The sequence below is a fragment of the Lepus europaeus genome, chromosome 3 (assembly GCF_033115175.1).
Source record: "Lepus europaeus isolate LE1 chromosome 3, mLepTim1.pri, whole genome shotgun sequence".
Taxonomy (NCBI): Eukaryota; Metazoa; Chordata; class Mammalia; order Lagomorpha; family Leporidae; genus Lepus; species Lepus europaeus.
In genome coordinates, this window is record NC_084829.1 from 113,756,014 (window position 1) to 113,782,239 (window position 26,226).

Sequence of the window (26,226 nt, forward strand, 5' to 3'; positions counted from 1 at the left end):
TATTTGCTTAATGATGCCCATGGGAATCTGAAGGGGCAAAATTAGTCTGCTTTTAGAACAGAATGGAAAAACTATCAGGGGTGATTTGACACAGTATGTAAGATAATTAATTCATAGTTATGTTCCAGAATAATTATATCTTTAATTTAAAGGCATGTGCTACAGTATTTATGGATGTAATGCATTAAATCTATGATTAGCATCAAAATTATCCAGGAAAAGAATTTAAGTAGTTACAGGTTAGGAAGGTAAAAATTGAGATTGTTTAACAGGGATCAATATTTAGTGGATGGCATATTGTACCATTTTTTGTTCATTTGTGGATATTTTTCACAATAAAAAAGTTTTTTAAGACCCTGAAAGATAATATTAATAACATAGTAAAGAATTAAGAACTACCTCATATAAAGAAATTCATAGATGTCTAGTATAATACAGATGGTAAGCTATACAAATAAGGCTTAACTTTAGAAGGAAGAATTAATAGCTACATCACTAAGAAAATAAGATTTTAGAATATGAAAATAAAATTGATTAAAATATTTATAATGTTTTAAACAAATATGCACTCAACAAAATAAAAACAAATGAGATAATAGTGTGTGTGTGTCTGTGTATGTATGGAGGAGAAAGTGGGATGGGGTAAAAAAGAATCAGTTATATAAAAAAAGGAAAAGAACAGAAAACAAAAACCAAGAGCACCCCATTGGCTTTGGATTCCTGATCAACATTTTCCGAGTACAGGGGAAAAAATGTCCTGATTTCTGGTATTGAAGGCTGAGGGTCAGCACCCTACCTTAGAAGTCCCATTGCCTCATTTTACAGGGAAATGTCCCTTTCCTTCTGAAAAAGCTTCATATGGTAATTTTCACAATTGTCTCTGCATATTTTTGTCAATCAAGCAACTTTTAGATATTGGAGCATTTATATAATGCATGTAATTGATATTTACTGATCAATCTTCACTGAGACTAGACAGAATAAGTAAAATACCATTATCTCTACTAATTCACTTCACCCCATCTCAATCTATCCTGTCTTGAAGAACACAGCAATATTAGAAGAATCACCCTTTACTTATGATTATTGTGATTATTGATTCCATCTAATTTTCATACTGTCACTCATGATAGATACAGTTAATTTTTGCTATTCTGTATGTATATTGGATATTGTCAGCTAAATCATTAATCACATGCATAATTGTCATGAGAACAGAAATGCCATTTCTTAGACATTTCTTTCTAAAATACAATTATCCAGACATCCTGCTGCTAATGGCATTGAATTCTAATTACTTCAAAATGAAGTCATTTTTCATAAACTTACAGCTCACACCACATATGTTTTCAGTATGTAGATGGCATGGTGTTATAAAATTTATTATTTACAGTACAGTTTATTTTCTAGAAGCTGATTCAATTTCTCAGCTCCTTCGTACTACTTTTGTCCAACATCATTAATGTATAATGAAAGTTGTCAGTTTTTATTTAGTTTAAAGAATAAAATTCTCCCTTATGAAAACCAACATCCAGATCCACTTGGCAAACTACATGGTTAATGACAAATGCCCTCATGTCACCAACTGGACTACCAGTAAAATGATTATTCTTTTGGATCTAACGAAAGGTGAATTATATCACAGAATTGAATCAACAGATATTTCTCAAATAACTTGTGATCTAATGATAGGAGACATAATCTAACAAATCTACACTATATTTCCATAGTGCTTTATAGTTTCCAGAATTTTTCACATCCATTATCATATTTGATCTAAAATATTTTATTCATATGGTATTTACCTGCTAAAAGTTCTTTTCACACTACAACACAGGCAAAATCCCTGTGCATTCCTCATCTATTAGTATGAAACTTTAAGTGCATTCAAACGTCTTTTCTTCTGTTTATTTCCTTCCTCTTGCTTTTAATTAAAGAATTAGTTTTCCTTCTGACTGGTTTTCTGTCCTTTACTCTTTATAACCATTTGCAGTTCTGCCAATTCAGATCCTTTCATTCCAGAAAGATTTTTTTTCAGGTCCTGTTTTTTCTTTTTGTTTATAATTTTATTTAAGGTATAAAAAGTTCATGAATTTCATACATACAAATTTAGGAGCATAATGATTCATTCTTCCCCCCTCTCCCTCCTGCCCATACTCCCACCATCTTTCCTTCTCTCTCTCCTATCCCCACCCATTCTTAATTTATGCATATATATTTTTCAGCTTCTTTTATACTCAAGTCTTTCAGTAATTCACAAATTGCAGTGTTTTTAAAATATTTTATAGAAAGCTTTTAATTAATAAGTATAAATTTCATAAGTATAACTTTTGTATTATAGTAGTTCTTCCCCGCATACCCGCCCTCCCACCCCAAAACCATTCCACTTCCTGCTCCATCTCCCAACCCATTCTTCATTAATTCATTTTTAATTATCTTTATATACAAATCGACTCTATACTAAGTAAAGATTTCAACAATATGCACCTACACAGATGCACAAAATGTAAAGTACTATTTGAAGACTAGTTTTACTGTTAATTCTCATAGTACAACACATTAAGGACAGAGGTCCTACATGGGGAGCAAGTACTTAAATCTTAAGGTGCATTTCATTGACAAAACCTTCCAAATAAGTTCTGTATTTTCTTCTTGGTCTTTCTTTTGTCAAATCCATTAATACCATATTCAAGTCTAATAGTTTGTGTAAAGATGCTCTGATATTTCTTCATTAAATGTAGTCATGCACTGCATAACAATGTTTTAGTCACCAACAAATTGCATATGTGGCAGTGGTCCAAAAGGGTTGTAATGGAGCTGAAAAATTCCTACTACCTACAGATATCATGGCCATCAGAACATCATAGCACAATGCATCATTTGCACATTTTGTGGTGATACAGGTATAAACAAACTTACTACACTGCCAGTCATATAAAAGTATACTCATGCACAGTATGAAACTTGCAATAATAAATAATAAGCTACTATGTTACAGGTTTACATATTTTCTGAACAATAATTGTTTTCACTATTTTCGAGTATATTCCTTCAACTTATAAAAAAGTTATCTGTAAAACAGCCTGAGACAGGACCCTCTGGAGATGTCCTGATGAAGGCATTGTTATCTTAGGAGATGACAGCTATTGCCCCTGGAGTCCTCCCAGGGAGACAAGATGTAAAGATGAAATATAGTGATAATGATGTTCCTGATAGTGTGTGGGAGCAGGATAATATATATATATATATAATATATATAATATATATATATTTGTGTTTTAGCTTTTAACAATTCTTTAAATAAGAAATATCATAATTCTTTTAAGAATAAAAAGGAAGGAAAGGAAGCATGGTTTTCTTCTTAGAATTTATCTATGAAACATATGTAATCTGTTCTTTTTATATTAATAAAAATAATACAAAATGCCAATGAGCTAAGGGTTAAAAAAATAGCATTGGTGTTTTACACCACTCTATTACAAAAGACATTTAAAACATTATAAGTTAAAAATGTTACAGTAAACTAAGGTTAATATATTATTGAAGAAAGATCTTTTTTATAAATTTAATGTTAAAAAGGTTTAAATTTATAAGTCTACAGTAGCATACATTCATGACCTAGGCCTTCATACCCATTCACATATTCACCCAGAGCAACTTATTTTCCTGCAGGTTTCATTCCCAGCAGGTGCCCTACACAGGTGTACCACTTTTTTTTTCTTTTATAATACACCTTTCTTATATTTTATCTATGGTTAGATTTGATTATATTCACAAATGTTTACTGATGTGCTACAATAGCCTACATCTGCAAAACAGCAACACACTGTACAGTTCCACAGCCTACTTGTGTATGTGGTTGTAGGCTATACCATCTCAGTCTGTGTAAATTCACTCTGTGATGTATGTCAATGATGAAATCACCTAACAACACATTTCTCAGAAAGTACTCCCACCATTAAATAATGCATTACTATACTTTAATAGAGTTACCTCTTAATGCTTAATGTCCAATCCTTTATCCTTCATCCTTCAGATGCAATTTAACTGCATTTAATTTTTCTGCTTTTGAACATAATTCTTTGGGGTAGAAATTATTTCTCTTCTAATCTGGTAGGGGGGTGAAAAGTGATGCAAACATTCTGGAGCATTATTTTGCAACATATGCTAGAATTTTTTTGGCTTGTTCTCTTCAAAGAGATAATCAATAATGCAAACATTTATTAGTTAAATGTCTCATCACAGGGAACACTTGTTCTATTTTATTGAATAAAGTGTTGCCCTATTCTGGAATGGAAAATGAAACAAATTTATATTTCTGTAAAGAAAAGTTTCAATGTATCTTTATTGTTAATATGAAAAAATTTTAAATCACCCACGTTTCCTACACTATTTGCTGATTGTTTATAGCCTTTATCTGTACTGTTGAGAAACTGTGGTTTTCTTATTACTATTTGCTGAATGTTTTACTTAGTGGGGGATTAAGCTAATGTTTATAAAGTAAATTGAAAGTGTATCATTATAAAAATTATAAGAAAAGATAAGAAAGGAAGGAGAGGAGAGTGGGAGCCTGGGCGGGAAGTATTACTATGCTACTAAATCTCTGTATATGAAACACATGAACTTTGTTCACCTTATAATAAAAAAATTGGAAAAAAATCAAAAAGTACAACTACATAATGGACCTAAAGAATCTTTCTATATTAGTGTGGCTCCATATTTTATTTTTTCTCTTGTTGTTTATACTTGTTACCACTGTTGCTTTCATTGTCTCCATCAATATTAAGATTTCAAGACTGTCTGCCCATATTTTATGACTTTTAAAGTACCAGAAAGCTGAAACAAAGGCGTCAAGTAGCTTTCAGTTTCCCCACAACCATATTTAATAAACTTGCATTTCTTTTCTCCACAATCTTGTCCTCCCAAGGTGGACAGTGAGGGAGAATATGATCCCTGAGATTATCAGCATCAGCAAGTCACTCTACTGATAAATATTTCAATCCAGATGGATTTTATGAGGAATTATTTGGTACAGACAAAGGTGTTAAAAATTAATTTTTCTTTCTTTTGTCTATTGGCCCCAAAATGGTTAAACTCATTTTTATTATCATTCGGTTGATTTCTTAACACAGGAGGAGTGGTGAGTGTTTATGGGACTAAGACAAACTTATGGGAATTTGTGAGGATAATCATATCAAATTTTATAATTTTTAGATTTTAGATTCATATAGCCTACATGCTCAAATTCAAAACCCAGCATGGTCTTCACTGAAGCTGTGACACCTAAGGAGTTTTATTTTTAATAGAAAATAAGGGATTTTTATAAGAAAATCCTAGAAGATAAATGAGGGACAAAAATTAAAATGCAGTTTGATTCTAGCTATATAAGATAATATTCCCAGATGAAAAGATGCACACTAATATAGGTTTACCCTACATAAGAGAATCTTCCCAAGCCAATACTACCTACAAGGGAAAAATGATATAAATTTCTATTAAGAACTTTGTTTTTCCCAGCCATTTACACACACACACACACGCACACATGCACACACACATATATACATACACAACATGTATATGCAATTTTCACAATTGTTTCCTCAGATGTACATTTAACAATAAAGACTATTAAATTTTGGAGCAATAATAAATAATAAATATAAAGTTTGTGGCATCACCATACCAGATTTCAAGACATACTGCAGAACAATTATAAACAAAACAGCCTGGAACTAGCACAAAAATAGATATGTCAACCACTGGAACATATAAGAGACCCTACTAATTAAACCACACATGTACAACCAACTAGTCCTGTGATAAATGAGCTAAAATCACTCCCTGGAGAAGAGATAGTCTCTTCAACAAATGGCATTGGGAAAATTGAATGTCTGAATGCAGAAGTATGAAACAAGACTCCTACGTATACCCTATAAAAAAATCAACTCACAATGGATCAGGGATCAAATTTCTAGGGGAAAATATAGGAGAAATATTGTTATCAATTTCTCATCTTTTTATGTTGAGATTCCAAAGAACTCAGTTAGCCACATCCCCTAAGGAGCATCTGGGTTCAATTCCCATCCCTGATCTTGATTATAGCTTCCTACTAATGTACACCTGGTGATGTTACAAGTAGTTGTGTCCCTGCCGCTCACATGGGAGACCAAATTCAATTCATGGTTCTTGACTTCTGTCTGATCCTTCCCTGGATATTGTGGGAACCTGGGGAGTGAACCAATTAATGGAAGCACACTCGCTCTCACTTTCTCTCACTGCCACTTCATGAAAAATTAAGATAAAGAAATATAAGAGATGTACCTCTTGTGACACTCCACACTGATGGTATCCAACCCTCCTCTGGCAGTCAAAAAGCTGGCTGCTAAGTCAACCATGATATACCACAGGGCATGGTCACCACAGGAAGCATTTGCTGTGCTGATGAAAGACATAGTAAGAATAAAGTATGGTTATCTTCTTAGAACTAAATCTATGAAATCAGTTCTCTTTATATTAATAAAAATGTTGAAAACAAAATAAAAATAATAACAGCAATAGCAGCAATATTTAGTGAGCATTTATTGGAAAAGCACTAGTCTCATTGTTTGATTAATGCACAGGATCCTGATATTACTATAATCTTCATTTGCTTTTCCCAATGAGGAAAAAAAAATGGGAACCCTGAGAGATTAAATAAAACGTTAAGTGCTTTGCTTAGATTCACTCACTGTACAAATGGCAAAACCCAGAATTGAAGCTAAGTGACCTAATTACAGAATTCACTCTAATAATCCTATGCTTCAGTAAACAATGCATTCTTCAGTTGGCAAGAGAAACTACATGATCCATTTGCTCTACATTACATAAGTCTAAAATTTCCCTAGGCACAATTTGTGCACATTGCAAGCTTTAATAAAGAAATGTGGAGTACTTTTAATGCTATCTTAATTATCATCTTCACCTTTTACCATTTCACTTCATAATAATTTTTTTAAATTTACTTTGAGAAGAATTTTCAGATATCTGTAGTTCACTCTACATAGTTTTGCATTTTACTATTTAATTTTTGAGAAATACTTAATGAATTGACTTTATGAATGATTTTATTGTATATAGTTTAACTTTCTATCTTCCAGTATTTCCACCAATATCTTCTGTATGAACGGCTTTGTTTGTAAAGGTCACAAACACTGTGGGAATCCAAAATTTTAAAAGAGAATACTTAGATGGTGTTAGCAGTTAAATTATTTCAGACATGTGATGTTGCAAGGATGTGCAATTAAATTACTCAATGCAGTAATTAACATTTTATTAATAATATAAATTTCCATTTCTCAGTAAATTATTAATGTCACTCATCCTTTGACATAAGTTTGTTTTAGCATTCTCACAGTTTTGTGTCATGCTATGTTTCCATCATATTTCATTTAATTCATTCGTCTGCATTTGTCGCCTGGTATATGTCAAACCTCATGCCAAATCTTAGGATTCAGGACCTGAAGTCATGGCTCTAGATTTCAAACATGCAGTTGTTAGAAAATAAACAACAACAGAAAATCAATTGCCACATCTTGTAGAAAACATTATTTTAGAAATGAGATGGTCTTCTACAAAAATAAAGACAGGACGCCAAACAGGTTTTCAGGGTGGCACAGGGATGTTAAGAAAGATGATATTAAAAGAAAAAGTTTACCTAAAAATTGTATAAGATCCTTCTCAATAATGAAGATTTATGCACATACCTACATATACATATATATTACATGTATATAACACCACAGAGATCACACTGAAGGGAGGGTGTGAAAGAAAAGAAAAAATGGAGAGATAGGAAGAATCTCTCAAAACTGAGAGAGCTGAGGCTGGGGAAGCAAGTGTTATGTAGCATCACAGTCCATCGGTGCATCTGCAGAAGCATAGTCTGAAAACAGCAAAAGTTGAAGCTAAACGGTTTCTTAATTCAAATTCATTTGTTCTTTCATTTATACATTCATTCATTCAACAAATATGTAGTTGGCATCTTTAATATTCCAAGCCTATTTTAGGCCTAGGAAATATGATAATCAATAAGGCAGGCTAAGTTCATGCCTTATGAAAACCTGTATTCTAATCACAGAAACAAATAATAAATTAAAACTATATATATAATCATATATAAATACAATATAAATATAAAACTCACTTTAAATTTACTCTAAAGATATGAGGAGTCACTGAAGAGTTTTAAGAAAGGGAGTTATGTGAACCTCCTTCGATTTAAATGACTACTTTTGGCATTATTCTGGATTAGACTGTGGGCAGGGCAGATTATTAGGTTACTGCAATATTAGAAGTATGATGAACATCTAAACTAGGGTGATCAGCAGCGAAGGAAAGAAACAGATGAGGAAGGAGGAAAGGAGCTTGTTAAATTTCTGTTGTGAAAATTTAGGTGAACTGTGGTTGCACAAAGACAAGAAATATGGAAAGAACTTGGGCGAGCTGGATGAAGATGAGGAGTTTAATCTTGGACATGTTGAATGTGAGGTTCTTGTGAAACTTCTAAAGAATTGTCTAACTGGCAGCTGAATGTGCTTGTCTAAATACCAAGTCTGTGCTGAGAATATAAATTTGTGCCTCTTCATCATGAGAAAGCTGATGAAAACATGGGATTATAATGAATTATCCACACAAAATATGCAAAGAAGGAAACAGGGACACTGGCAGAAACACTGGTTTCTGACTAGATGCACATATTAGAAATACCTGGGAGAGAGTTCAAAAATACAGGTGGCCAGGGGAACTTCAGATCATGTAACTAGAGTATACACATAGCATTTGGTTTAACCGAAACGCTGCACATGATCTACATAACTGCTTTTCAACTACTGATTTAACAGATAAACAGCAGAAGAGAATATCATGTGAAATGAAAGGAGGAAAAACAATGTAAAATCGCATGAATCATTGAAATACAACTAACTGTATGGGTGTCTTCTTCCCCATGTAGATGCTTTCTGAGGGCAGTTTTACTCATCTTTGGTTAGCACTCGGTGACATGTTAAAGTGTTCCAATGTGTCTATGGTGTATTCATTTCCTACGTTTTATTTCCCACACCATCCCTTACTGGGCATCCAGCTTAAAAAGAACCGTTCATCTGTTTGACTAAATGAAAATTCTATCACTACCAACCAGCACTGAAGAAAAAGTCAAGGCCCTCAAAAACATAGTACTATTATTCACCACTCTCTTTAATGATTGTTGTTTTACAACTGTGGCTTAAAACATGAGTCGCTGGCTTTTACACAGGGCTATTCAGTCTCCACATATCCATTCAGTGTCTGTTTACAGCACCATTTATTGGGTGTTCTTATGTTGTCATTTTTGTCTGACTTTTAATTAAAGAACAACTTCATGACTTTGGGAATTTGAAATTAAGGCAGTTTAACTGGAATTCTGTTGTGTAATTTTATTTTCTCTTCTAATATCTTAACTTGATGCTCTAATATTAAGGTTTGGTATGGAGGTCTACTTAAACAGCCTGTAGGAAGAAAGTCATTAGATATTTTAGAAAAGAAAATGTCTTTGACAAAAAAAAAGTATTCCATTAAAAGAAGGATATGTTTTTCCATGTAATATATATTATTTCACAAGGCCAGTAAAATAGAAAAGTGAAGATTTTTTATTACAAGTTAAATAATGAGCAAATTTTACCATGTATTTCATCATTAAAAACCTTGAATTAAAATTATCCCTTTTAGACTTTCATACACTTCACAAATTTTAAATATTTACAAAGTCCATCTGCTATTTCCACTATAATTTTTAATGGTTTATTTATTTATTTACTTGAAAGGCAGAGTCACAGAAAGGACAGGCAGAGAGAGAGGTCTTCCATCCGCTGGTTCACTCCCCAGATGGCCACAACAGCCAGAGCTGTGCCAATTCGAAGTCAGGAGCCAGGAGAGTCTACCAGGTCTACATGCAGATGCAGGAGCCCAAGCACTTGGGCCATTTTCTACTGCTTTCCCAGGTCATAGCAGAGAACTAGATTAGAAGTAGAGCAGCTGGGACTGCCGACATCAGCTTTACCCACTACGCCACAGCACTGGCCCCTCCACTATAATTTTTTAAGTTAAATGTTCAATAATATCTAGTTGTTTTGTACATTGTTTTCAAAGTGAAGCATTCACTAAAAGAAGGCTCAACAAAGACCTGAATGGATACTGCAAAGGGAAGGGAAATTGGAATCAACAGTGGGATGAAGTTTAATACTTAATGGTATTGCATTTTAAGTGTTAGTTTTTGACATTGAAGTCATTGACCAACTTGAAAATCATTTTTCAACAGACTTGTTTCATACTTCAACAACAGAAATGAGGTTGCACATCATGTATTCCTTCATATTTCCTTATCTAGCCCCACAAAAAAGCATTGGTATTACTGCTTATTTCCCTTTGTTCTGTCTCACCAATAGTATTTTTTTTAGAAAACACAATATTTTAATATTGTTGAAAGGATTGCTGTTTTCTATTTGTTTACCTTTTATTCTTTGGTATCCAATTTAAGAAGTTTCGGGCTACTCAGTGGTCACAAAGATTTTCTCATTTGTACGTTTTCTAGAGAAAAAATATATTTTAGCTTTTATATTTGACATTGATTTTATAATTTTCTATTTTTATGTGAACAAATTTCATGCATTTCATATATATAGATTTTGGAGCAATATGATACTTCCCACACAACCCTCCCTCTTGCCTACACTTCCATCAACCCTCCTCCTTCCTTTCTTATTCTTTCTTTTAATTTTTAAAATGATATATTTTCAGTTTATAATATATAATCATAAGATTATCCCTCCACTAAGTAAAGAATTGAACAAATAACAAGAAAAAACACTGTTTCTCAACAGTAGAGACAAGGGCTGTATAAAAAAATAAATTAATTTTTATGCATAGTTTAAAGTAGTATTTAATTCTCATTTTTTCAAAAAGATAATTACATCAGAAGCATTTGTTGATCAGATTTTCTATTCCTTGCTGAATTACTTTGTTTTGTAAAAAAATAAATTGACCATATATATGGGTACATTTCTAGATTCTCTCTTTTTTTATTTTACTGTGGGCAGTAAAACACCATTTTTATTACTGTAGTTAAATATAGCATGAAGTAAGAAAGGGAAAGCTCCAACTTTGTTTATTCAAAAATGTTTTTATTATCCTAGGTTTTTAAAATTTTCTTAAAAGTTTTACGAAATGCAATGAAATTTTTTATTAAAAACCTACTGAGCACTTTAATGAACTCTGGATCAATTTCCATTTGGAGAACTGAAATCGTACTAGAATTGATTCTGCCAATTCAATAGCCTGGCATATAGATTTCTTCAGTTTTTCTTTTGACAGTGTTTTAATAGACAGCACACATGATTCATTAAAAGTTTCTAAATATTTAATTGATTTTTGTGCTTTTAGAAATGGAACTTAATACATTTCAATTAATTTTTAGTTTGTTTTCTACACAAATTAGTTTTTGTGTACTTATCTTGCACCTTACAATACCACTAAGCTGATTAAATCACGTAAAGCATGTATTTATGTTTTTTAAGAGTTATTTGCAAAAAAAAGACAGTGTCCAGCATGTATAATGTGCCTTTTCTCTTGTTTTAATACATTATTTGGGACTTCCATTATAATGGTAAAGTGAAATGGTAAGAGTTGTCATCCTTTATTTGGACCTGATGTGAAAGGAGAAGTATTTAATCTTTCCAAACTAAACTTGGAGTATAACTATTGATTTCTCATAGATGTTGTTTATTATCTTGGAGCAGTCCTCCTCTCTCTCAGTTTTCTAAGAGTTTTTAATCATCGATTGAAGTTCAATTGTATTAAATGTTTTGCATTCATTGAGACAATCATAATATTGTTTTATGTGATTAATAGTAAAAATCACATTGACTGATTTTCAAAATGAAACCAATTAGGGCCAGCACAGTGGCAAAGAGGATAAAGCTACCTCCTGCAGCACCAGCATCCTATATGGGCATCAGTCTAAGTCCTGGCTGCTCCACTTTCAATCCAGCTTTCTGCTATGGCCTGGGAAGGATGGCCTGTGTCCTTGGACCCCTGCACCCTCATAGGAGACCCAAAGATGCTACTGGTTCCTAGCTTTGGATCGGCACAGCTCTGGCCATTGTGCCCATCTGAGGAGTGAACCAGAGGATGGAAGATCCCCCCCCCCCCATCGTCTCTCTCATCCCTCTCGTCTCTCTATTCTCTCTCATCTCTCTCATCTCTCTCTGCCTCTGCCTCTCTGCAACTCTGCCTTTCAAATGAATAAATGTTTAAAGAAATAAAACACCAACTTGACATTTCTCAGATGAACACTGCATGCTCACCATGAATGAGCCTTTTATATATAAGTATGGCCAGACTCGAACTGTTAGTATTTCCTTTGATTCTCAGGACAGTTTCCTTCCCTCCTGTTTTTCATGATTTCTTATTCCTTTTTCTAGGGTTTTCTTTTTCAATGGCATTCCCTCTCCTCATTGTATGCTCTTCCTGGATAATCTAATCTATATTCATGGCTTTAATCATCATTTCCATGACAATGCCTCTTCAAATTGTACCTCCAGAGCCCTTTTCTTCCACAAGCTGTGATTCTGTGAAGAGTCAGATGGGATAGTAAGCAGTCAGGTTGGCCCCAGTGGAATTTAGGGTGCAAAATGCTTTCTGCACCAAAAGTTATCTTTTGCAAGATCAAAAGTGCCTGCCCTACTTCCTTAGTAATCTCCAGTTTTACCTGATAATAACAAGGGAGTGGGGATTCCTTCCTTCTGAGCTCCCTCAGAGCCATCCTTCTGATGGCTCTTTTGTTTTATCATGAACAAGCCAGACAAGATAAAAATATATATAATATAAATCAGTTATTTTGATGGGTTTCTCACTGGCTTATACTGATTGACAGGTTGGATGTTTTTTCCCAAAATTGTGCTTAAAAACCCCAGTTTCCCAAGCCTTTTAGGGTTTTGCCTCTCTTGGAGCTCCCTCCCCCTACTGGTCACTCTGCCAGCAGGTCTTTGACTTAAATAAATCTTGCTTTTAAACGCTTTATCTCTGCCTTGTCTGCTTGGAAATTCTTCTTTCATGTGAAAGAACCAAGGTGGCTGCTAAAGCCGGAACTACACCAGTCTGAAGCCAAGAGCCAGGTGCTTCCTCCTGGTCTCCCATGCGGGCACAGGGTCCCAGGTACTTGAGCCATCCTCCACTTCCCTCCCGGGCCACAGCAGAGAGCTGGACTGGAAGAGGAGCAACCAGGACTAGAACCCAGCATTCAAATGGGATGCCAGTGCCATAGGCAGAGGATTAACCAAGTGAGCCATGGTGCCATGGTGCAGGCCCCGGTAATCTTTTCTGTGCTGCCACTTCACATAGAACAATTCTGTCTATATCCTACACCCTGCTATAATCTCTACCTAATTGATCTATATGTATAACAGCCTCACCATACAGAGAAGTTATTTTTTCTTTATGTTCTTCCTTGCCCATATATATTCTCCATATAATTTTCAAATCTTATTTGATATCAGTATAATCAATTCAGTGTCACAAAATACGTATCTGAAATTCGGCCTCTGCTGTTTGCTTTATTTCAGTCCTAACACCCAATCAATCCATCAATCACTTATGTTCCTTTATTTAATCTCATTCTTAATAGTTCCACACTGTTGTCCTTGTACAATTCTTCTGTATTTCCTCATGTGGTAACCTCTTAATGCTTTTCCCTATTCTATGTTATACCATTCAAATATATCACAATATAAAGTGTTGTTTCTTTTTTTTTTTTTTTAATTAGATAGGTAGAGTTATAGACAGGAGAGACAGAGAGAAAGATCTTCCTTCTGTTGGTTCACTCCCCAAATGGCCACCACGGCCGGCGCTGAGCAGATACAAAGCCAGGATCCAGGTACTTCTTCCTGGTCTCCCATGTGGGTGCCAGGGCCCAAGCACTTAGGCCATCCTCCACTGCCCTCCCGGGCCACAGCAGAGAGCTGGACTGGAAGAGGAGAAACCGGAACTAGAACCCAGCAGCCATGTGGGATGCTGGTGCCGCAGGCGGAAGATTAACCAAGTGAGACATGGCGCAGCCCCCAAGTGTTATTTCTTTAATTACAACTTAAAATGGCTCCTCATCATCTGTTGGCTAAAATCTAATTTTTTCAGTATAATGTGTTAGTCTCTGTTGCCCAATATTTTCTTTTCAAGATTTCATTTGAATATTCTGTGAATCATATAATACACAAAACACAGAATTAGTTGAAATTCCCTCAGCTTTTTAGTATCTTTACCTCCATATTACTCCTTATCAGTCCATTGGACAATCAAAATACTTCACAACCTGACACCCTTCATGTCTCCTAACCCTCAAACCCAGTATGAGTTGTTTCTATTCTTGAAACCTCAAATAACCTTGGGAACCTATATTATTATATTAATCACCTTGTATTGAATTTATTACAACATATGTCTATGTTTCCTCAGTGTAAGAATACCTATCTTTCTATATTCAATTAATAATTTTATATCTCATCTCCCAAAATATATATAGAGAACTGAAGTTTGGATTTCAAGCTGAAAGTTGACTTTGCTTTCTAAAAGAGTAAATTTAACACAAGAAGAATATTGCTTTGTGATTGGGACACCCTATATGCAGAGCTAAATACTGATTCAAGAAGAAATAAGTGGAAAGCTGATATTTTCCAAAGACTTCTTTCTACAGCAGTGATGAAGAATTATTTCTTATTCTTAACATTTAAAACAGAAACCAGTACAAAATTAATTCAAGGAAGCAAAACTTCTGTATTGGCGGAAGGACCACAAAATGTTTTTGGTTGACTAAAAATATGCTAGCTTGATCCTGAGAAAGAGCTTGGAAGACTAGGGAAAATCAGAAACCTTCCTTGCTCATTCTTAGATAAAAGTTTTCACCTATTTTATGATAATTTGAACTTGTTATTTTCCAGGTTTTATAAATGTTGTATGTTTACTTAGATAATAGATGGTATGTGATTCTCATTTCAAAGTGTGTGTGCAGTTGTCCTGAATGCACTGTTTTTTCTTCAGAAGTCAATGAATCCATCATCCCTAACAAAGTGTTAACACAGCTTCCTTCCTCTGCCTCTCAAGTTTGTGCCTTCAACTGCTGTGCCTTATTCTTAGACTGCTTTTGGTTTAGAGAATAAAGTCTGAAATAGGGAATCCAAAAGTAATTTAATATCTTTTCTCCACTTTTACCTTTGGCTAATGCTAAAACTTATTTCTGTAGAAGATTTTGGCACTGGAAAGACATGGAATTTTAAAAAGTACAAAACAAGTAAGATGATCTAATCGGTGGCTGCACATTGCTATTCTACACAGCAACAGAGTACTTTTGCTTGTTTGCTTACTTGTTTGTTTTGCCCTATACATGTTTAATGTTTTTCTACTGGACATATACCTTTGTCTCCAGTTCTTAGGACCTGCTATTGTCTAATTACAGGGCTTTTTATTTTAAGAAAATCATCTGCATTGAAGTCATTTGTACTAGGGATATCAGACATCATTGCATTCATTGTTTTGTTGAGGGTTTGTTTTAGGAAACTAAGGTTGCAAATGGAGCACAGGTTGCTTAATTTTATCCCCACTCAAAAGGGAAAATAACCGGAATAAGGTAGTTCTACCAGTTCTCAGACCCAGAAAGTTTAAAACAGGATTTGGTGTCGTTGCTCTTTCTTGGCCTCTGGTCTCTTGGCTCTCTGAGTTGGGAAATACCTTAACATTCAATATGGGAGTACATGATTTTATTTAAAAAGTAAGTTGAGAGAGATGTGCAAACTTCAGAAATGATTTATATATGTAACTGGGTATGTGGGAGTGGTGGAGTAAACCTGTATATGAAAGTAGAAATGTTCAGTGTATAATTTCTAAAAATCATTCTCAAGGCAGTGCCAAAAAAAAAAAAAAAAAAAAACATGAATTTAAAGAGAATGATCAAGGGCTACACTCAATAAAGGTGATTTAGGTTATGGGTCAAGTAATGAAATTTGAGTCATATAGGAAAATCTACAAACACTGACAATTTATCACGGAAGACATAGTAAGAGTAACAGTAACAGTAGTACATAGAATGAAAACAGAAACAAAGGGAGATCATCAATTTAACTGCTGTGTTTGAAGGTGAAAAATACATGGTTTTCTTCTGGGCTTTGAAAAAATATGGCCTTTGGCCAAGTCTTAGCTGCAATGCTAACTTCAGTTAAGGTTTTTTGATTATGAATTTGTTGGGGAACTTGCTACAATGGCACCTTACTATAATTTGTCCTGCCATCTACAAAAGAATTACATTCAACTCTCATCTGCTACCTTTTCATGCAGATTTGTAATGCATTGTTTCTTGCCTCTGGAGGATTCTGTGACATTAAACCACTGTCCTATTCAGAAAGTGCTTTCGAAGAGCAGCTGAAACCAAACTGAAACTCTGAAGTTCACATTAGTTACCACATCTGATGGAGAGTCCTATTATCAGCATACCCTTGAAATACCTTTTACAGTAAGCAAGAATCATGTGTAGGAACACCAGGGATGATGTACAGCAATGTCAGTACACTTATACACAAAGGACACAATCTGCGTGTGGATAATAATGGCAAACACAGCAAGCACATATTGCCAACTTTTAATTGTGCTTATTGTCTGTCTGCAATGCATGGGAAGGAAGATTGTTGTGATTCTTGGTCTAGCAATAGAATATTTAATTCCATTACCATATTTTCCATTCTCTAGTTTTTTCATCTTGATCCAAGTCACTTGGGGCCCAGCTTTGCCCATGTAAGCCAACATCATTACAATAAGATTTTCAGTCAAAACAGTCCTTGACTGTTCAACCTTGTAAGTTCATTGTCAAATTTAAAAAAAAAAATAGTTTCAGAATTCTGCTTGACTAATCCAGCCAAGATTTCACATAAGAGACTTTGAAGTTACTCAGACTCTAATTAGAATCCTACATCAGCCCATACTTCCTTTGTATGGTGTGTTTAAATGTGTGGGTTTCTTTATTATTTCAATTTTTAAAAATTTTAATCTTACATCAATACTGATTGTTAGTTTTCTCATCATCAGAAATGTTATTTTCTTAACCTATGATTCTGATGCTTCAGGAAAATAATGTGTATGAAACACAGTGTTTAGCTTTCAAAACATAGAACTAATAATATTGTAATAATAAAGCATTATCTCTCAACACAGTGAGAGCCTTATATTCCACATTTCAACAGACCATCATAGTCTTCTGCAGAAATTTAAAAAAAAACTTTTAATTATTATTTTACTTGAGAAGCAGGGAGAAATAAGGGGGAGGAGAGGAGAGGAGAGGAGAGGAGAGGGGAGGGGAGGAGAGGAGAGGGGAGCAGAGGGGAGGGGAGGGAAGGGGGTGGGAGGGGAAGAGAGGGAACAGAGTATCTTCCATCCAATGTTTGACTCCCCAGATGACCCCCAACAACCAGGTCAGGGCCAAGCAAAAGCCAGGATCCTAGAACTCTGAGTCTCCCACCTGGGTAGCAGGGGCCCAAGTATTTGGCCATCTGCTGCTGCTTTCCCAGGTGCATTGGCAGGGAGCTGGATAGGAAATATAGCAGCCAAGACACAATTTGATGCTCATATAGGATGCCAGCATCACAGGCAGTGGCTTAACCCACTATGCTACCATGGCAGCCAAGAAATAAGTTAATAAAATGATCGAAGATGTGCTAAAATCTCTGCTCTCCCCTCCAAAGCAACAAAAAACAGGAACAAAACTAAACGTAAGCTAAAATCATCCTACCATAAGTAGTGATGGGGGCTATTTCACATTGCAAAATGATGGACATATGACTTATACTTAAAGATAAGTTATCTAAAAAAAGAAAAGGAGCAAATGTCTGAATGAATTCACATTAAAATTAATTTGGTTAAATTTAAAATAACTTCCATACCCATTTAAAATGCTCAGTCCAGCCTGTGCAATATCTGTATAAAAATGCTTTTTTTGCTTGCTGCTGAGAAGTTTATATGTCAAAGATTTAATAGGGTATGTGGAAGAATATATAATGCATTTTGTTTCAATTATTTGTTTCATTTTTTTGTATTAAATGTGTTCAGCTTCTTTGCTAAACCTGGCAATTAATCAACTGACTTACCATTTAGGGAAAATGGATATATTCTTTGGATATAATGGGACTCTTTTTGAAAAAACAATTAAGTACAAAGGCTATACAGAAATAAAAACATTTTAAGTTAAATTGAAGCAATATTCTACTCTATTTCCAGATTTATACTACTTATACATGTTAAATATTCTAATTCATAATTTTGATAGCATTTTATTTAAATTTTAACCATATTAGGAAGGCAGCATGACTATCAAAATGACAAAATAAATACTGGCAAGGATGTAGAGAAAATGGAACCCTTATACACTACTAATAGAACAGTCATTATGGGGAATAGCACAGATGTTCCTCATATACTTAAAAACAGAAGTTCTATTTCACTCAGCTATCTCACTTCTGGGTGTGTAGCAAAGGAATTGTAGTTTACATATGAGATACCTGCACTCCCATGTTTCTTGCAACACCTTCACAATAGCTGAGATATGGGATTAAACTATGAATGGATAATCAAAATGCGTATATGGACACACAACTAAATATTTTTCAGCCATAGAAAATAATTCAATCCTGACAATATCAACTAAGGGGATGGGGCTGGAGTTCATTTTGTTTAGTAAAATCTGTCAGGTACAAAAAGACAAATACCCTATATTCTCCCTCATATGTGGAAGTAGAAAAAACAGTCTATCGGAACTCAGGAGAGTGATTACTAAGATCGGAAAGGGGTGAGGAGAGGGGGACAGAGGGAGGTTGGATAAGGAGCACCAAAACACAGTCAGATTGAAGTAACATTCTATTGCTCCATAGCACAGTGAGACAACCATGATTCACAGTAACATATCATACTGTGTACAGAACTGGAGGAGAAGACCTGCTAGGCTCCAAACACAGCAAAAAGATAAGATGGCAAGGCTGCCTACCTGGATTAATCAGTTTACACTGTGTGTATGTGCCAAAGTGTTATACTGAACCCCATAAAATTATAAAGTACTGCATGTTTAAAAATTATAATAAAGTGATTTCTAAAAAAAAAGAAAAACAACACACACATACTCACATACATGTAATAATCTTCAGAAATGACTGTTTTTACCTTCTCACTCAAGACTAGCACATTATACCTATAAGGAATTAGAATCTGCTTCTTTTTTGTTTGTTTTGCTACATTTTCCATTAAGCTAGATGATAACCAGAGTAGAACTGTGTTTGGTGCAAAATTGTCAGATTTTCCTAAATATCAATGCAGAAAGTGGTTGGGGCAATTCTATGTGTCAAATCTCATGAGAGTAAATTTTGAAGATTAGTATGAGACTACATCTAAATAGAAAAAATTCTCTCCTCCATATTAAAAATATAGTCAGGCCACTGATGTTGGTAAGGGCATTATCCCACTGAAATATACATTTGTGTATTGGGAGTTCAATATGCTAATAGTCATTTATTTAGCAATCATTTTCCTTTTTTTTTTTTGATTGAATTATAGTAGGTAGCTGGAAAGTGCTACCAAACAATCTATTTATTTATTTGAAAGGCAAAGTTACAGAGAAAAAGAGGAGACAGAGATAGAGATAGAGAGAGATCTTCCATCTGTTGGTTTACTCCCAAAATGGCCACAACAGCCAGAGCTGGGTCAATCAGAAGCCAGAAGCCAGGTGCCAGGAACCTCTTCTTGGTTTCTTACATGGGTACAGGGGCCCAAGTACTTGGGTCATCTTCCACTGATTTCCCAGGTATATTAGCAAGCAGCTGGATTGGAAGTGGAATAGCCAGGACTAGAAACAGTGCCATAAAGGATGCCAGTGCCACAGGTGGCAGCTTTACCCACTATACCACAGCATCGGCCACAGCACTCATTTTCCATAACAGGTCCACTCCTGTGTGGTTTTGACCCACCAAAGAAAAGATGTAAAAATTAAAGATGACTGTAATTGTTGGTTTGGTTAATTATTCAAGAAGAGTGAAAATCATTGTCCAAGATAAGAAATTGAAAAAGACTCTAGAAGGTTAAAAAATACTGACTAGCCTAGTATGGGCCAATAGGGAATTGGCATAAAGGTAATGAAGAATGGGAGAAGATAAGAAGGGCTTGACTACAGGACTGACCCAGTAATACAGACCATCTCACTAGATTCTCCAACTGACACCTTTCAAATCCTGAAGGACAGATAGACAGATGGACAGACGGACAGATGGACAGATGGACAGATGGACGGAAGGACGGAAGGAAGAAGGGAACGAAGGATTGTACTTAGTGAAATAAGCCAGTTCCAAAAAGAGAGATACCATATGTTTTCTCTGATCCAAGGTAATTAATAGAGTGCCTAAAATGTAGTTTATTGGAATGAAATAGACATTTTGAGATTCAGTGATTGTTTATAACACTTGTCTCTTCTGTTGAGAAACAGTGGGGGTTTTTTTCATACTATTTTACTTAGTGTGGGGTTAACTTTAAGGTCATTATGTATACTGAAAGTAGATACTTGTAAAAATTAAGATTGGGAATGGGAGAGGGAGGAGGAAGAAGGATTGAAACACGGGCTGGAGGGAGGGTACGGTGGGAAGTACCACTATGTTCCTAAATCAGTATACATGAAATGCATGAAACTTGTATAACTTAAATACAATTTTAAAGAGACCAAAAAAAAAAAAAACCTGAGAAATGCCATCCTGACTGATATTGTGGTAATTTAATAGAATCTTGATTCTCTATAAGAACACCTATAGGATTATGGTGGACAGGTATATTGGCCTTGTTGATACCAATCTCAGATTCAACAGTATCAACAAAAACTTCTGTTTCCTTAAAAAGCTCATGATGTGTAGGCTGACCTGAATTACTTAAACCTAAAACTGTTGACACAGTCTTCTCAAACCTTTTCATAGAAAATTAAGCTCCACAGATTTATTGCATGAATCATAATACTTAATAAATTAACATTCAAATATTAAAATTTATCTCAAACGACATGATCCTAATCATATGTAGAATCTAAAAAACAGTTGTGTAATAGGAATTAAAGGTATAATGGTCATCTAACAGAGTTTGGGACAGGACAAAAGAGGGGAAGTATTAAAGGAACAGTTGTTTACTGTGTACAAAATATTGTTAGATAGGACAAGAATAGTTATAGGGTTCTATTGAACAGTAGGGTGACTATAGATCATGTTAATGTATTCTATATCTCTTCATTAAAATAAGGAGATAAAATTTTAGAAGTTTTTATGACAAAGAAATGCTTAATGTTGAGGAGACAGTTATGCTTACCCTGATTGGACATTATACAATATATGCAAGCATCAAACCATCATGTCACTTCATAAATTAGCATAATTTTTCTACATCTGTTATTTTTTTAAAAAATAAGCTTATCTCTTTGTTTTAGATAAGATTCAAACTCTAAACCACTTAAATTCATATTTTATAGCCATTAACCTTAATGCCAATCTAAACTCATCTACTTCACTGAAAATATGAAGTGATAGCTTCTAATAATCATCTAGCATGATTGATTAGGGTTAACTTACAGCTAGATGGCTCTAGGCTTCTCTGAGGACAGCCAAAATAAAAATGAGGTGTGCTAAGTATACTTCACTTAAAGTTCAAAATTTTTCTTTATCTTGTTTACATTGTTTAGGAAGTGTAGCATGATGGATTATATCTAGCTTCATTGGTTTTACAGCCCAATTTTAGCTGTGTCACTAGCAGGGTAAAAACTCCTCTCATTCAGCAAACTTCTTCCTGGGCTCTTCTGAAAGGAAAATACCTCCTCCATGTCTTGGTAGGTAATCATATAGAAAAAAAAAATTCAACCTGATTAGAAAAAGACCCTGAGGAACTGTTTCTGGGGGTCCTGTGGGTACTCTTCTATAATTGTGTTGTTTTTATCACCTGTTCTACCACACACTTTATTATTATTTTTTTTAGTTCTATGAGGACTTAAAATTATACAACCTCATGTTGTCAGTACATCTACCTATAATCCTCCAGCCTATCTAAGGTACCAGACTTTGCTCTCGTTTATATCAATGTAATTTTTACATGGAAAAGAGCCTTAGATATTTTTAGGGTATACCCTAAAGGGTTTTCTCTGACATCTTGTATTTATAAACATATAAATGTCATTATTTCCCCCTAAATATTACATGGAGATTGCTATGCGGAGAAAGTATATACCATATTTTCCCTATAGGTTTCTTATATCATCAATATTTCTTCTTGTAGAGCCAGCACTGTGGCACAGCAGGTTAAAGCCCTGGCCTGAAGCGTCAGCATTCCATATGGATGCCAGTTCTAGTCCCAGCTGCTCCTATTCTCATCCAGCTCTCTGCTACGGGCTGGGATAACAGTAGAGATGGTCCAAGTTCTTGGGCCCATACACCTGCATGAGAGATCCAGAAGAAGCTCCTGGCTCCTAGCTTCGGAATGGTGCAACTCCGGCCGTTGCAGCCATCTGGGGGAGTGAACCAACGGATGGAAGACCTCTCTCTGTCTCAACCTCTCTCTGTAACTCTGTCTTTTCAAATAAATAAAATAAATCCTTAAAAAAAATCTCTTCTTGGACCTTTTTTGCAGACCGAGTGGTGTGAGTAGCCATCCGAGTTTGCCTAGGACTGGGCAGATTCCTGAGACATGGGAAAGTCCAAAACAAACTGGAACCAAGCAATTGCCAAATTTATGGCTAGACTTTAAATTATGACTTTTTGTTTTCCTACAAGCTTACCTAACAAAAGATTTATTGTGATGAGTTAACCTTTTCTGGAAAAACAATAATGCCACTAAAAATGGAGTCTTTTGTATTGATCATTGTTAGAATTGATTGTACAGAGGCTGCTAATAGTTTGCTTTTGAAAATTTAAAAAATACCATACTCATGAATGACTATTAGATCAGAAGACAAGACTATAAAAGGCCTGAATTTGAATTTTGGACCTACAGTGTAATACCTTGTTTTAATTTAGAAAAGAAATTCTCAATGCGAGTGCTTCTATTTATTCAGAAATGTTTATTAATGTCCTGTTTCATGATATAACAGTGCACGAGATTATGCAGGAAACAAAACTGTAAGTAAAACAGACACATAAATCCTTGCCCTCATGGCCTGCTGGTAGAGTGGATAAAAGATCATTAAGGTCATTAAGGCCAATATCAGGTTTTAAGCTATATGGCTATGCTTGCCTTATTGTGTGGGAGATTTAGCATCCTGACCTTGCCTTTTGTTAGTTATCTTTCCCATAAACATAGGACCATGGTCTCAAGCAAAAGCCATTCCTATTTCTGAAATAACTGACTAAAGGAAAGGTATTTCTCCACTTTTTCCTTTTTCAAAATAGATATCTTACCCATAAACTTGGAAAAATTTTGTTGTTTTTCATTCTTAATTCTGGCACTAAGATGACTATTATGAGGTGATGGTCTTAGAAGGAGTAATAAATGACTGACTAAAGGTATTGCCGAAGATATTGCATATAATAAAATGAAGGACATCTATATACAGTACAATTTTTGGAAGGAATTCAAAGTTTAAGTTCATATCTGCTCTAATATAAGATCAAATATTTGAATCTAATTACTTTGCATTCTAAATCATAAATTCTGATTCTTTCTAAATCAAAAATTTAGCAGGCCTTAGCGATGTTTATATTTTCATTGTTAAGCCTCTTTTGGTAACACCTTCTAAGGAAGCAACGTTGAGCTGGTGTGCTAACTTTTAAGGGATGGGATCCCCAGGAAATCTAACAACTAGCTGAATTCAATGAAAGCAGATAAAAGCTCCGACTTGCCATCCTAGCATAGACTTGAATTTGGTATAGCAACACTGTAACTTAATAGGAAGCAGAAAGATGATATACCTGTGTTCAAGTCTTCTGAATTATTGTATCTAGAACTGTAACTTTTCAGCTATTTATGTACTTTTGTGTCTCTAAATAATATCTTTTATGTAGCAAGAGTAGAAATTTGTTCTGACTTCGCCTATTCAAGAAACAAATCTTGTCTTCCCTATGGTAATATGCTGCAGAACAGGAAAATAAATACGCAAATGAACTGTTCTTTTTCATGCAATTGTGAGTTTGTGTATATTTTGCTATCAGCATAACCTTTCCCTTTTGTGCTATATTTCTCTGCGCCTCAGATAATAATTTACATACCTCTTCTTTGAGTAACTGAACATGCAGGTGACCAAATACCAACTCTAAACATGCAAATTGGGAGCACCATAGTTCCTCATGTGAATGCATTATTCCAAGATGTCAAACTCAGTTTCCTTGGACAATAAATAACCATGTAGTAGCTCTGACACTCTGTATTCATCTTTTCCTATATGAACATAATCTTAAAAATGCATTCAGAGGTTTTCTGTGTGCATACAAAGTTTTAATACCCTCTTGTAACAATATGACAAACTTCTAAAATGCCTAAATCCAAGACTGAAAGATGTTGAGAGATTTTGTGAAGGAATCCAAATTTAAACAAATTCACAAACCTAGGAGCAGAATGGTAAAATGTGTGTTCCCTATTATTCATTAAAATTAAACTTGTACTATAGGTTATGAATTTATTGGGAAGATGTCACAAACTCATGCAATTGTTCACTTAACCTACATTAATTGTTTCAAATATGTTACAGAATGACAATGCTTAGTATTTTTGGCAGAAATCAAGTATTTTAGTAAAAAAAAAAATGAAGAGGGGGAAAAGGTGTAAGGATGCATCAACACTAACATGAATATGGAGTTAGGATATTAAAATTCATGAAGTCCTTCAACTGAACTGATGCAAACTCTATTTGCCTGAAATACCTGATGACATTGCAAGCCCCCCAAAATGAAAACAGCTCAAGAAAGCTTTTTCTGGTGCTATTTCATTCCTCTGAATATCAAGTAAGCTGCTTTTCTCCAGGTAGAAGCCACATGCAGATTCTCCATTTTGTAAAGTTAGGCCAGAACTGGTTTTCCAAACACAAGAATGTTCTTTCCCTCTGTTCTTCCTCTTGCTCCCTTCTCAGCATGTGCATTGCATATGGAAAAAATTCTTTCAGCCATAATCGTGTTTTCTCAGACTAGCAGTGTCCTTTCTTGTTACTTGCCTTGAATTGAAATCAAGCAGCCCTATGGATACATTTGTATTCAGACTCAGTTAAAGGCTGCTTTAAAATATTGTCTCAGAGCCCACTCTAAAGAGTTCTGCTTGTCTTAACAAGGGAGGCTGCCTTACTGCAATATGGGTATAAGCCAGGAGTTACACCAGCCTGTTAGAATTCTGACAAGCCTCTAAGTAAAGATCTAATAAAACATGGCTACAATTGTTAGTAGTTTAAACTGGAGGGTTTCTGAAGTTTTGCAAATTAAGTAGGACAAGTCAATTTTTTCTAATTTGTAAATTAAACAGGACAAGTAAATGCTTTGAAATCTTGGTCCCTGTCACTCACATTTTGTCAGAGTCATCAATCATCATGAATCCATTCATTAAAGCTCCTGAAAAATGTGATATATTCTTAAATAGAGTTTGAAAAGTCCTTAGAGATCAAAGACCACATCTTCTAGGAATTTTGCTAAAGGTTTAGTATTTGACTAGCACAATGCAAGTTTAATTATAATTGTGAGAATAATTACATGTAGGTGCAGATAGGACCTTCAGATGTTAAAAAGTCCAAAGACCCAACTTCAGGCTATGTGACTGTTAAACATTCTTTGGAGCTGAGAATTCCATATTAGAGAGAACTCTAAAAATTGAGAATCGCAAGAATTTCCACTTACTCCTTCAATAGTCTGCCTTGATTAGAAATTACCCTCTTTTAACATCTATTCTTATTACAACCTGCACATTCATTCTCTAGAATTGGATGATATCCAGTAGAACTCTGTGAAGATCATATGTTGTCTCTGCACTGTCTGACACACTTTTTACTAGCTGCAGGTGGCTAATTAACAGTTGATATATGGTTAGCTGAGAAACTGAATTTAAACTTTTATCAAATTTTAAGTTTAATTTAATAGCTATATATGCATGGTGGGAAAATGGACAATGAATTAAAAAAAAAAACATGTTCTTTATTTTTAGTTG